Source organism: Biomphalaria glabrata, chromosome 11 (assembly GCF_947242115.1).
Source record: "Biomphalaria glabrata chromosome 11, xgBioGlab47.1, whole genome shotgun sequence".
Classification (NCBI taxonomy): Eukaryota; Metazoa; Mollusca; class Gastropoda; family Planorbidae; genus Biomphalaria; species Biomphalaria glabrata.
In genome coordinates, this window is record NC_074721.1 from 15,194,512 (window position 1) to 15,205,855 (window position 11,344).

Consider the following 11,344-nt stretch of genomic DNA (forward strand, 5'->3'; position numbering starts at 1 on the left):
TACCAATGCAGAAATTCATGATCGTTACTTGGGAAAGAAGATTCAAAACGAACATAATACTGTAGTAGCTGATGCTGTTGTGAATTCTATCCTTCGAGATATCAAGAATGCAGATATTGAATTGTACTCCAGACATATGTCACAACGAGCAGATGTTATCTCTCAGATGAGGGTTAATGTGAAAGAGCTTGTGGTTGTGTATGAACGTTTCTTCCTGTTGTTTCTTCTTGTGACAGCGAAAATAGTTGGCTGGAAACATGGAAGTTGTTGTAATCTTTTCAGCCAAAAGTCAAGGAAAAGGCAGTATGATAAATCTGTGAAAAACTTCACACATCAAAAAGCTGAAGATGGCTACAGGATAAAATGCTTCAACAGAATTCTGAACACTGCAATTTACTCCTTGCAGCTGAGATTTGAACTGTAACTGTGGCATCTTGTGAAAGAAGTTTCTCGCGTCCTAAACTAATCAAGAATTACTTAAAGTCAACAATTCACGAAGAGAGATTGAACAATGGGGCAATTCTTGCTATTGAGCGTGATCTATGTAGGAAACAGAATTTTGATGATCTACTGTATGACTTCGCTACACACAAGGCTCGTAAAGTAAAGTTAATTTGATCGTGATTTTGTACTTATTTAAGAATTTATAAAAATGCAAAGACGAATTTATTTTTTAATACAAATCTTAATTTTCACTTATTATCCTTATCCCTACCCAGAATAGGCCCCGCGCAACCCGTTTCGTTGCTAGGACCGGCCCTGCATACTCCTGTGTAACATTTTATTGGTTTTGATAAAGCAGTTCCAACTTACCTACAAACTCCGAGCCCTGACCAGCCCTTTCAAATAGCTGACCACCATACTTAATAATCAAGCCACAGAAATAGGATTAGACTAAAACATTTTTTGATGAGGTGATAGATGCGGCCAGACACCCGTGTGTTGGACTTTATATAAGTCTCGTAAACACAATAGTTAAAGAAGAATGATTTATTTTCTCGTTCCAATAATAGTCTCTATAAATAAAACGGTTTGAAGAATTATTTGTTTTCTAATTTTTGTTTCAAATAATAGTGAAATGTTTAAACAGAATACTTTCGACGGCTTTAGAGAGAGGCAGTTTTTATGAACGTAAAGATTTAGGTTGACGACATTCGACGGTTCTCTTCTTTATTATTAAACTTCTTATTCGACATTCAGATTTTGAATTATTGGAGTTTAAAAAAAAAGGATGTTGTTTATCGGGTTTATCACATTATATCAGCAGTAAGCTTCGGGCAGGAGGGGCTCGTTAGCCATGGTTGGCTACCCACCTAGGAGAAGGAAAACTCTGAGATCAAACCTCTGTTGCCTTGCAGCTATACCCGACCATGGGAAAGGCTTCGGGAGTCAACCCTGAGGAAAAATCAGGAGCTGGCGACCCTAAGGCAGTTTGCAGCAGCCAGTGCTACACTATGGCAGAACCTGCGACGCCGCTGACCCCAAACTGTATCGGCACTGCCATTCCTTTGGATACATCAGCTGCGTGGAGAGAGGGGGGAACTGATGTGTGGGCGACATCACAGACCACAGCTGATGTCCAGGCGTTCATCTCACCGAGATGATCCATAGTCGCTTCGCGACTGAAGGAGGCCATAGAGATCAGCAAAGTGCACTCTGGTCAAATCTCTTTTGTAGACAGGGGAGGAGGGGAAATTAAATAATGCTTCCTTGCTGTATTTGAGCACTCAGGTCAGGTCGGATCTCAATTCTAAAATTTCTGGTCTTTTTCGGGATTCGACCTCGAGTTCCTTTGCTAAGAAACGAAGCGGTTTTCACCCCTCAGTCACACGTGTCATGTCCCTAAACAAAAGTGACAGATCGAGAAGAAGTTTGTTATTCGAGTCAAAGTAAGACATTGCGGCCAGGCTTAGGCCTATACTTCGGCAGAACTCTCCACCATATCTGGGACTTGAGTGAAATAACATGTTATTAAAAATCAATCATTCAATATTGATTCCATTCGCAAATAAATCTAATATGCAAGTGAGAGTCAGAGATACAAGAACTTCGAGGGGGGCCCCCAAAAGAGTGTTTTATACATTACAAATTTAATATTACGCAAAATGCTGGGGCCTCCAAAGTCAAGCCCCCCCCCGGGCCCCGAGATAATGAAAAATTCCTAGCTACGCCCATGGGTTTGTTGGTCAATAAGATTGATAGACGTCATTCAGTCTGTGCTTTAAAGACTCAACAATGTATGTTAGGAATCCATCCTCTAGTTAAACTTAAATAGATTGGGTGTGTCTACACAAATTCCAACGCTGCTTGCACACTACACGGCTTTGATCGTGCGGAGAAAACAGTACGGTTTCAGTTACAGAAAAGGGCATGTAAACTTTCACAGTACACCGCGAGGTAAAATGGCCGTACGTCGCTTTACAACATCAGCGTCTTGTTATTAAATTCGAAAGTCAGTGACTTACTGACTTACTTGACTAAATATATGCTTTAACGCTAAACGTTTTTTTTTTTAGAGAGATGAACCAATCACAAAGAAATAACTTAAATATAATATAGAATATATAGAAAGCTAGAAATAGAGCAACAAAAAACCCACTAAATCTGAAAGCTCCATCTTTCAAAAACTCACACTGTACAGTGTGCAATGAACAATGAACAAAAACAATGTTCAGCCGCTTCACAACAAGAGTTACAGAGAAGGTCCTAACTCTTGAACGTGAAACACAGCAAAATAAACTGAGTGCGATAAATCATCATCTCCCTTCTCCTCCACTGTCCAGAGTTCCGGGCTACAAAAGACACAAAGGGAGACAACATCACGTCACTAGAATAATATGGTCTGCGTCATTAATTGCTAACAACAGTTGGTTGAGCTATCAATTAATGTGTTGTTGCTTATACAGCCTGGCCAGTATTGAGCGGTCATTGGGAGATCTGTGGCTGGGCTATAAATAAATAGAGGGATCTCATGCCTGAGGGGTCACTTTTGGTAGTTATTAAAGTATCTGGTTGTATCGGTACTTGTAGGCCTACTACTAATCTAATATGCCGAGGGAACTTACATCCCAACTAGTTTATTAGCAGTCTATTTCTCATGTTGAACACTAGGCAACTGTGAGTGAGTTCCTAGTAGAAATTGAAAAGTGAGCGCCATAGAACACAGTGAGGCTGTATTTTTTAATGACGACAGACAACAAACGAGAAGATAGGAGAATAGTGTAACATTGTGGTAAATACATAAATAGAAATAGTTTGGTGTAACCGGTGTACAGACTATGAGAATGTCCGTGACAATACATTTAAAGACAATATGAATTCTCAACACCATTCACCACTGAAGAATCGAATGTTCACGTCTTTTGCTTGTCTAATTTAAATGGCAACATTAAGCTCTCGATACGGCGTCCTTGACATTGTTGTTGTTTTTGTTGTCTATTTCAGAATCTCTCGCGAGCGTCCTCTTTTCATTTTCTACAGTTTTTGTTAAGGTTGCATTATATTACTTCCAGATCTCCCCATATCACTTTTCCTTTTTTTTTTTAATTTACTTTTTATGTTGCTTTAGAAACCGTAAACTGGATTTTAAAAATGTAAAGGAAGAGCAGATGAGTGTGAAACATATTTTGTTGGAAATCCTGGAAATATAAAATAACAATAATAAAAAACAACAACATTGCAATATAAACAATGTTGAACATTAAAATAAAGAAACGTCTTGATACAGAATAGACAATTCGGCTTGAAGTTGTTTTAGTTGTTCATACTAACAGTTATTATTGTGATGGTTACTGTCACAATTGATGAGTATACATGTAATCTGACGTTAGAAATGTATTGTTATTAATATGTCATTGTGTATGTCCTCTGTCAAAGTCAATTCATCGCCGCAACTCACATATAAAGCAAAGGTTTATTCCTCAGCAACATCCTCCTGATTTAAAGCTCTACTTGATCGTGACTGAGCCAGTCAACACCGGGTGCACCCAGCGGTTAGAAAGTGTTTTGTTGTTTTCATAACGTTTATTTGATCACTAGCGCGTGTTGCATCACACTTTACACAGCTTGTATAGGTCAGGGATTCAAGCAGTAATCTCTTCTTGCCTGTCTACCATTAAAGGAGGAAGTACATCTTTATCTATTTTATATTTTCTATGCTAATTTCAAATTAAAAAGCTCTTACCATATGCTGCAATTGTTTCTTATTTTTAAATAATCAATTCCCTTATTAGTAGGCGCGGTGGCAGAGTGGTAAAGCCCTTGGGTTCCGAACGAGAGTCCCCGATTCGAATCCTCGGGAAGACTGGAATTTTTAATTTCGGGATCTTTATGAGTCCACCAAGTGGGTTAACAGAAACAGATGACCTTTACAATTTCATCATCAGCAAATTCTTTTTCTTCTTTATTGTCACAAACATTGATTTACTTCGCAAGTTAAACAATTATGTTGATATCACAATCCATTCCTGGCCTACGTAGACTCTCTCATTCTCTTTAAAAGTATCCTTGAATTCTTTCATCTGTTTCTTGGATAGGCTCTATTATTTCAAAGCTAGTCAATTTGGGTTGTACTTGTGGTCCACTTTAAAAAAAAAAGACTATAAATATATACTAAAAGATTGTAAAATAAAAAATGGTAAAAGTTCTTATGCAAGTAGAAGTATTTCTGCAGAAGAGTAAATATTCTTAAAACAAAATGGAATCTATTAAGAGTGTAGTTTTTGGTTTCAGTCCTTGATATCCGTATAAATGGCCAATATACCAAAAGTTTACATCTAGATATCAATATATATATATATAATATATATACACATCTAATGTATATGTATATATATGTTGTTGTGTATACATATTATTTTACTCTTTGTCTAGACTTAGGAAGAATGTTGACAGAGAAACATCGAAGATCCATGCAAGTCGCAGAGCTCAGAAAGATCTGTGTTTGAGATGCCCTGTAATTCACAACACTCCTCGTTGTGTTGCCTCCCATAGATTTATCACAACATGATTTCCATGAACACGAAGATGACCTTTAAAGTTTGATTTCTTCTAATTCATGGCACTCACTAGTTGGACGTTTGCTGTCTTGTTTGTATGAGCCCTAACTAGTTGGACGTTTGCTGTCTTGTTTGTATGAGCCCTGACTAGTTGGACGTTTGCTGTCTTGTTTGTATGAGCTCTGACTAGTTGGACGTTTGCTGTCTTGTTTGTATGAGCCCTAACTAGTTGGACGTTTGCTGTCTTGTTTCTATGAGCCCTAACTAGTTGGACGTTTACTGTCTTGTTTGTATGAGCCCTAACTAGTTGGACGTTTGCTGTCTTGTTTGTATGAGCCCTGACTAGTTGGACGTTTGCTGTCTTGTTTGTATGAGCCCTAACTAGTTGGACGTTTGCTGTCTTGTTTGTATGAGCCCTGACTAGTTGGACGTTTGCTGTCTTGTTTGTATGAGCTCTGACTAGTTGGACGTTTGCTGTCTTGTTTGTATGAGCCCTAACTAGTTGGACGTTTACTGTCTTGTTTGTATGAGCCCTAACTAGTTGGACGTTTGCTGTCTTGTTTGTATGAGCCCTGACTAGTTGGACGTTTGCTGTCTTGTTTGTATGAGCCCTAACTAGTTGGACGTTTGCTGTCTTGTTTGTATAACCTCTGACTAGTTGGACGTTTGCTGTCGTGTTTGTATGAGCTCTGACTAGTTGTGACAGGTGGGGAGATGTTTGGCGCGTTTAATGTCTAGGGGATGATTATTTTTAAAGCTATCACACACCAACCGATCAGCATATGAATCGGGAGCAGACACGCAACGAGACAAGCAATGAAAGATAGATGCAAAAGTTAAAAATAAAGAACATTTATTTACATAAATATACATATAAGAATAAAACGGGGGAGGGTTTGCATCTATCTCTAAATAATACTAGATTTAATCATCACTCTTGCACTGAATAAGAGAGTATGTCACTTTGTCCTCTGACTTAGCTGGTTTTCCTGTTGATGTCGCAGCTGGCTGTGTCCTGGCTTGAGGTTCTGCAGCTGGAGGTGGCGCTCTAGCGGATAGAGGGACGCCGGTGATATAGTTCTTGTGGAGTCTCAATCCCAAGTTCTAGTATCTGTAGTGGGCACAGTAGGGCGGGTGGCCGGCTACTGTGGGCACAAGGTTACTGCGGGCATAGCTGATCTGCCGTGGGCAGCGTAGTTGACAGGATATGTCCAGTGAGTTGCAGAGGGTTGGCGTAGCTATGGCGTCTCACACAGATCTGGGTCTATAGGGACGTCGCACCTAATAGCTTGACAGGTGGGCTGTCGAATAGGCGGGCAATGCCGATAGCGCCAAGTGGTAGAGTTGAGTAGATCTCAGTAGGCAAGTGCAGTGCTGAATAGCACTAAGCACATAAATAGGTAAATAGATCGTTGATCCAATAAATAGGCAGACACCTGAGGGAGGCTGCGGATAAATAAAGACAAGTTAGGACATGTCTCTCATGCATCTTATCGATGCCCTCGACTGAGGTGCATTCGTCAGATTGGTGAAATTGCTTTAGAGCACAATAGGGAGATGATGACAAATGGGATTTGGAAAATAGATGGCTGATAGTAGCAATATAAAAATGTAAATAGAAGGGGAAATAATAATATAAAATGTACATAGAAGGGGAAATAATAATCTCAAATAAACAACACAGGTGGATAGAGAAAGAGGGGGGGGTGAATTGGGCGGTGGTCAGCGACCAAGACGGTTTGTTTACATACGACCGTGGGTCGAGAACAATGGAGCGCGCTTGAATGGAGAGGGTGTCCGTTCAAGCGGCGCAACTCTCGTTAGAGTAAAATGACTACAGGGGAGCTAATTCAATGCAGGGGAGATAACTCATATCTCTTTTCTAGACGCAGTGTTAGTACGCTAGTAAAGTTATCAAGGCGGTCAACCGAGATAAAGGAAATAGAATAAGATGTACAAATATATACATGGTTGCATCAACGATCAATTGAGCAACGTAGCATTAATAGATTAATGCAATACATAAAACATACATTAGCCATGTTCATGTTTTCTACTTACGCCAGTGAGAAATACACAATGCACTAATTAAATATAAATGAAATAATAAACTACACATGATAATATCCAATGGAAATAGCACAAAAGTAATTAAGATGGAACTTGTGATTAAGTTCGGCTTACCACCAGGTATTCCTCTAGGAGTGAGAATAAATGAAGTAGTCCAGACTCGATTGCTCAGATATAAAGAGAAAGGAGAGAGAGTCTGACTTGATTTTATATACCTTATATACAAAGACCTGGAAAATGTGGGCGGAAACAGGAAATGTCCTAGGCTTAGAATTATCTTACACGTGGGTGAAGTCCGACAAGAGATGGGATTCGCACATTGGGAGGTCAATGGGCGTGTTTGTCCTCGTGGTCTCCTAGATCAAAGAGAGACCTAGGAAAAAGGGGGGGGGGAGGAGTGACTTGCATTCCACACAAGGTGGTGTCCACTGCGGCTGTCAGACATCCTGCCGATAAGATCAAAGAGTCTGTGCGTAACTTTGCCCCGGTCAAGGTAAGATAAATCGAAAGACGTGGCCTAGCTATCTCCAATGTGGTCAACTAAGTCTAGCCTGGAGAGGAAAAGGTGGTGCGGGTGGAGAATTTAGGGGTACGATGGGGAAATGATTAAAATAAAATAAATAAATAAGGAAAAATAATAATTAATGCTGTGATAAATTTGAGTGACTCTGACAGCGAGTTTTTGACTGTCACACTAGTTGGACGTTTGCTGTCGTGTTTGTATGACATCTGACTAGTTGGACGTTTGCTGTCTTGTTTGTATGAGATCTGACTAGTTGGACGTTTGCTGTCTTGTTTGTATGAGCCCTGACTAGTTGGACGTTTGCTGTCTTGTTTGTATGAGCCCTAACTAGTTGGACGTTTGCTGTCTTGTTTGTATGATCCCTATCTAGTTGGACGTTTGCTGTCTTGTTTGTATGAGCCCTAACTAGTTGAACGTTTGCTGTCTTGTTTGTATGAGCCCTAACTAGTTGGACGTTTGCTGTCTTGTTTGTATAACCTCTGACTAGTTGGACGTTTGATGTCGTGTTTGTATGAGTTCTGACTAGTTGGACGTTTGCTGTCGTGTTTGTATGACCTCTCACTAGTTGGACGTTTGCTGTCTTGTTTGTATGAGCTCTGACTAGTTGGACGTTTGCTGTCTTGTTTGTATGAACCCTAACTAGTTGGACGTTTGCTGTCTTGTTTGTATGAGCCCTAACTAGTTGGACGTTTGCTGTCTTGTTTATATGAGCCTTAACTAGTTGGACGTTTGCTGTCTTGTTTGTATGAGCCCTAACTAGTTGGACGTTTGCTGTCTTGTTTGTATGAGCCCTTACTAGTTGGACGTTTGCTGTCTTGTTTGTATGAGCCCTAACTAGTTGGACGTTTGCTGTCTTGTTTGTATGAGCCCTGTCTAGTTGGACGTTTGCTGTCTTGTTTGTATCAGCTCTGACTAGTTGGACGTTTGCTATCTTGTTTGTATGAGCTTTGTCTAGTTGGACGTTTGCTGTCTTGTTTGTATCAGCTCTGACTAGTTGGACGTTTGCTGTCTTGTTTGTATCAGCTCTAACTAGTTGAACGTTTGCTATCTTGTTTGTATGAGCACTAACTAGTTGGACGTTTGCTGTCTTCTTTGTATGAGCCCTGACTAGTTGGACGTTTACTGTCTTGTTTGTATGAGCTCTGTCTAGTTAGACGTTTGCTGTCTTGTTTGTATGAACTCTAACTAGTTGGACGTTTGATATCTTGTTTGTATGAGCCCTGACTAGTTGGACGTTTGCTGTCTTGTTTGTATGAGCTCTGACTAGTTGGACGTTTGCTGTCTTGTTTGTATGAGCTCTGACTAGTTGGATGTTTGTTGTCTAGTTTGTATGAGCTCTGACTTGTTGGACGTTTTCTGTCTTGTTTGTATGAGCTCTGACTAGTTGGACGTTTGTTTTCTTGTTTTTTTTATGAGCTCTAACTAGTTGGACGTTTGCTGTCTTGTTTGTATGAGCTCTGACTAGTGTGACGTTTGCTGTCTTGTTTGTATGAGTTCTTACTAGTATGACTTTTGCTGTCTTGTTTGTATGAGCTCTGTCTAGTTAGACGTTTGCTGTCTTGTTTGTATGAACTCTAACTAGTTGGACGTTTGATATCTTGTTTGTATGAGCCCTGACTAGTTGGACGTTTGCTGTCTTGTTTGTATGAGCTCTGACTAGTTGGACGTTTGCTGTCTTGTTTGTATGAACTCTAACTAGTTGGACGTTTGATATCTTGTTTGTATGAGCCCTGACTAGTTGGACGTTTGTTTTCTTGTTTTTTATGAGCTCTAACTAGTTGGACGTTTGCTATGTTGTTTGTATGAGCTCTGACTAGCGTGACGTTTGCTGTCTTGTTTGTATGAGTTCTGACTAGTATGACGTTTGCTGTCTTGTTTGTATGAGCTCTGACTAGTTGGACGTTTGCTGTCTTGTTTGTATGAGCCCTAACTAGTTGGACGTTTGCTGTCTTGTTTGTATGAGCCCTGTCTAGTTGGACGTTTGCTTTCTTGTTTGTATGAGCCCTAACCAGTTGGACTTTTGCTTTCTTGTTTGTATGAGCCTTAACTAGTTGGACGTTTGCTGTCTTGTTTGTATGAGCTCTGAGACTTTAGGCTTGTCTTTATTCATTTTGCTGCTAACTGCAGGCCAGGGGAAACAATCACAGACTTGTGTGTAATGTAACGATAAAATGTCCTGTTTCAAACAACGCAGAAGATTGACACACGCGAGGTAATTATGGCAACTCTCAAGTTTTCGATCTAAATTGTTGTAAGTGCGGATAAGCTGCAAACGAACAAACTGTTTTAGTAGTATCTTATTATAGAGAGTCATTTCACGTTGATACAGAGCATGTGTACAGAGTTCATCAATGTGTCTAAAGGTTATTTCTTAGAGCATTTTCGAAAGGTTGCATGGGGCTGCTTATATCTGGCCTAGTCTATTTTATAGTAAAAAAAAAACAACACACAAAAAAACAACAACTTCTTAATGTTGTTAAAAATACCTTTTTAAAAACAAAACAAACCTCATGTAAAGAGAATAACCTCAAAATCACTGCTCTATCTCACAAAATTGCTAGATTTAATCCCTTTTCTATATAAAACTAATAAAATAATTACCACGAATTGATTACTATTTGGTTAATTTTTTTATTGACTCATGTAATGGTATCAACTTTGAATAGTTTTGCAAAGTGTCAACTTGATCCGAGAATGGGAAGTGGGAGAAAAAAACGTGTACAAAATGTGTACCAGACAGACTGCAGAACCGGCCATAGAGGCGCGGGGGCGAACGATGACAAAAGATTCTCTTTATCGTCCTAGGGTGCGGGGCCTGGGGGTGGTTGTCCTTCACGCCATCCCCTTAAGTCGCCTCTGCAGACAGACATACGAAGTTAATCTTAGTAATAACAAACAAAAAAATACTTACCTTTTATCTTTATATGTTTGAAATCTAATAAATAAAAAATAATTAGCCTGATAATGTTAACAGATTTCTTTGTTTTCACAAGATTTATTTGTGTAATTTTGAAGAACATGGTCATAGAATAAAATATTATCTACCAACAGTTATCTGGTCATGTATAATTAAATAATTGAAATGAAATTAAGGGTGCTCTGGTGCAAAACTGGATCAAATTCGAATAAAAAATACTACACCATGTATGGGAATATTTTATAACGAAACAGGTTCTAGAAATAACAAGAAACACTTTCTAAGTTACAGTGAGTGGAAAAACTTTTAATAATAGAACAAATATATTTTATCTTTTATCGCTTAGCACTCCGTCACATCCTACTGTACAAGGAAGTTTAGTTCTTACAAAGTAAACCAGACATGACATTCACTAGTCGGAAGTTATATAGATCAGAAGATGCTCTAGACAAGAGGTCAGTAAATCGAAGGGGAGGTCAACCTTGAATGGGGTAGTTGACTATATATAGCCCAACACACATATAACGAACATTGTTGAGACAAGAAAAGGGAGATAACTATTTTATTTTGTAGCCTCGTTATCGTGTGTAGCTGGTAAAAATCAATGAAAAAATAATTTTTAAAGTCTTTTTTAAAACTTAACTAATAAAAAAATAATAATAATCGTTATTGTCCGTATTGAAATTGTCTTACAATTTATGCATTACACCAAACAAAAAAACATTATAACAATAACAAAAAATAAAATGTACATTCACACTAGACTCAATAAGTCAACAAATACCGCACATAGTAATCTTACGATATTGCATGGGCACCCAATGCCGTATTATTTCA